Source organism: Pagrus pagrus (genome assembly GCF_965226575.1).
Source record: "Pagrus pagrus genome assembly, chromosome: 20".
Classification (NCBI taxonomy): Eukaryota; Metazoa; Chordata; class Actinopteri; order Spariformes; family Sparidae; genus Pagrus; species Pagrus pagrus.
The window spans coordinates 22,022,277-22,026,100 of NC_140207.1; positions in this window are offsets into that span (position 1 = coordinate 22,022,277).

Consider the following 3,824-nt stretch of genomic DNA (forward strand, 5'->3'; position numbering starts at 1 on the left):
ACAAGCATTCCAGGCACACACACACACACATACACATACACATACACATACACACACACACACACACACACACACACACACAGAGAAGCTGATTTATGCAGAGGTTTGGTGGCCTGTAGCATCTTCAGTGGCTCATGTAGCAGAGGATCGACCACATACTGCGATTTAGAGCCGGTCCTATATGAAGGAGATCAAAGACACACACACACACACACACACACACACACACACACACACACACACACACACACACACACACACACACACACACAGAATAATGGCCGGATTCAGATTCTCATCTCTGAACTCCACTTGACAGAAATTAAGAAAAAAGTTTTACATAACAATTGAACATTTTATTCATTTTTATTTTATGAAAGTATTTGGAAACAAAGTGAAAAATGTATGTTGAGCAGATCTCTCCTCAACTCTGTTATATACCATACCAGTGATTTTAAAAGCAACAAGCAGCCCTCTATGCTTTTAAGTTATTTTCAAAAATCTAGTTTTAAGACCTTATTTATGAGACAAAGTGTGCTGACATTCTGCATATTCCTCCATGAAAAGTGTGTTTGATTAAATTACTACAGAATAAACGACACACAATAAAAACCTGTGGACAGATTTTATTGCATTTACACTGAACTTGATGTAAACTTACAGCCCAGTCACCAGAATAAATTGTTGATATTTACATTTCTGCAAACCACAAATGCATCCTAGTACCTTTGTATCATATCAACATTTCTACAATTTAGTGAGGAAAGAAGGGTGCCAAGCAAGAGACCAGAGGTCGATACAGCATTTCAACATGTGTAAGGGTGAAACCTCTGGATATTTTTTAACGAGACATCAAGCAGCTGAAAACCAGATGTTTTTAAGGCGACAGCCGGACAATTTCCAGCCGCGTTTGTGGCGACCAAAACAAGTATACGATGCCAAAACATGTTTCCTAACCCTAACCAAGTAGTGTTTATGCCTAAACCTAACCAGAGCATCAGCACAGTACATACAATTGAAAAAAGTTTCATCCTATCGTAAAAGTTTTTTTCTATAACAATATACAAAATGTGATTCCCTTGCACGTATGGAGGAGACATGGCTGCTGTGTAGTTTATATTAACTGGCAATATTTTTTTCCAGGTGTCAGGGTAGAGTGTGTGCATATAAAGTACACAATTATGAGACAGAAGACTGGGTTTAATGTTAGTCAAATTAAAGCTGCCACATACATACATATACATACATATTATTTTCAACAAAAAATTATAAGGAATTAATATTGCCTACTGGAGCTTTAAAGCAACATTACGTAACTTTTTTAACCTTATAATAGCAGCTTCAGGATTATGTTGATGGTACAGTGTGGGAGGAGATCAGCATTACATACATGTTTAATTCAACATACAAGTTCTCAACACATCACGTTGTTATGATGTAATGGTTTTTGTTTGTAGTTAGCACCTACATTACATCGGACAAACTGTTACACAACTGGGATTTGTATTTATGGCACTGACAATTTCTACATAATGTTGTTTTAAGTATCTATGAAAGGACTTTGTAAAAAAACAAGTGAAATGCATTGTCAGTAAAAATGTTGTTGATTGCTGTAATTAGAAAATGTGATACCAGTGGCGTTATGTAAACTTATTTGTAGTTTCAAGTAGTAGGCCTACATCATGGATGACTATCTGGCAATTTGTTTTCCATTCATTTCTGTACAGCATCAAAATCAACTGGAAGTCTTTTTAAACTTCAAAGTCTCCACTTTAACTGGATTACAACACAATGAATGTAATTTTAATATTATCATAAATTTTGCTGACTCGATGTTCACTATGATGGATTGTACAACTCAAGTTTCAAGAGCCAACTAATTGATCTTTGAAGCATATAAAAACATATGGAAGCCAATGTCGATCTGAGAAGCAATTAAAATTTATTAAAAAATCATTAATACTACAATATGCCTTGGAACTGTGGTAATACGACTGAATTCAAAGTCTGGGTGTTTTTTGACCTGCTCAGAGAGAAAGGAAAATCCCAGACAGGATCTCAGGTTCATTGTGTGCAACTCAGCCATTTCTCAGACAAATACTATCATATGTGTATACACTGAAGATCTTTGATACTGTACTGTACTACACTGAATGCTAGCTAAACATTATCACACTACATCATTAATTCCACATGCATTACCATCCTTAGAGTTAATATTTGTCCACATCCCTCCTTCAAATCAAACCCACAAAGGCATTTGTCTGAACAAATTGTTCCCCAGTCTTTCACACACATACACACACAGTTGCATCTTTGAGCTGACATGCTGCATCACCGGTCTATTGTTTGCCTGTGATTATCAAACCCACTCATGTTCTATTTCTGCCATGCATTAACCTTTGAAATCATAGCGTGTCCCTCACACACTCACAGCTTTCCCCTCACAGCAGAGGGCAATGCAAATAACATACAGTAGTTACCTGCTACCACTTAACAACATACGGGGTAATTTGTGTGTCACACACTGAACTTGTTCCTTATTGTGCAGATAACACTAATTTGTTTTGAGGCCACTCTTGGAGAAGTCACATTGTAGACATGTATAGGCACTGCAGCACAGTCAGAGTGTAGATTATAGGAAAGACAGAAGGGGGTCGTTGGACACTGGAAAGGAAGGCAATACAGTCGGAGGGAAACAATAGAGAAAATAAGTGTCTCATATCTCAAACTAAAGTTTCAAAGGAGTCATGACAAGAAGATAATGCAAAAAGTCAAAGGTTCACTAGTGGCTCCTAGAGGCTGTAATATAAACTACACTCACAATGCAAAGGTGTTGGACAAACACTTGAAACAACACTGATAATGCAATGTGCCATTACAATTTGCCAAATATATCATGACATGGCTTGTGCACAAAGCTGAAATTCTTTTAGGAAGTTGGCACATAAGAAACGTTAATTTACTGTCCAACAATGAAAGGGCTCATTTTCAGAAGAACATTTATGTTCTTTCTAAATCTGCACTATAGATTTTGATGCCTTTGGCATAGACCTCGAGGCAAGTGGGGAAAAACGGAGCAAAAGATCAAGTGTCACCAAAAACATTTGCATCATGAAGGTACACAACAAAACCCATTGGCATGTGGTTGTTATTTATTTTGAGATGCCCTGCACCAAAATGTTGGTCAGAAGTTTGATCATTTTGCATGCTGATTAAAAACAAGGATAATCTAAAATACAATATTTGACCAGGTCTGATATTTTCACAGCAGACATTGACATGTCAAAGCTGGAAAAGTACAGGCGTGTCCACTAACGTTAACGATGGCTCCATTCTGCTAAGTGTACCAGTACGCCATGTCAGCATGAACAAAACCAGATCCCTGGAACTAGCTCACCTGAATGAAATGCAGTCATCATGATTGAAAAGCAGTGGTAGGACTCTGAGGTCACTGGGATGAAGCGTTTGTGCAGTGAGAGAAAAACATGTATGTTGGTCTTGATTGACATTAGCTCGGTAGCTAACTTTACACTAACCTGACGTCGCTAGATGGTTTGTTACACAGACTCATCTGGAAAGGAGACACTAAAAACCGTCTGGAAAATGGCAGGCACTATCAAAAAATGCTTGTCAGGTGATTGGACGAACAACAGGTCTATCATCATCTTTCACAGGCTAACTTCAACCAATCAGATCAACAGTAAGAGAGCACTCCCACCATTGGAGCCTGTTGGTAAATCAAACTCTTACTGAGAAAAAAAACATCTTGTCCATAGAAAAAAGAGCCTTCAGTGGTGTTCTTTGCTGTTCTTTCAATGGCG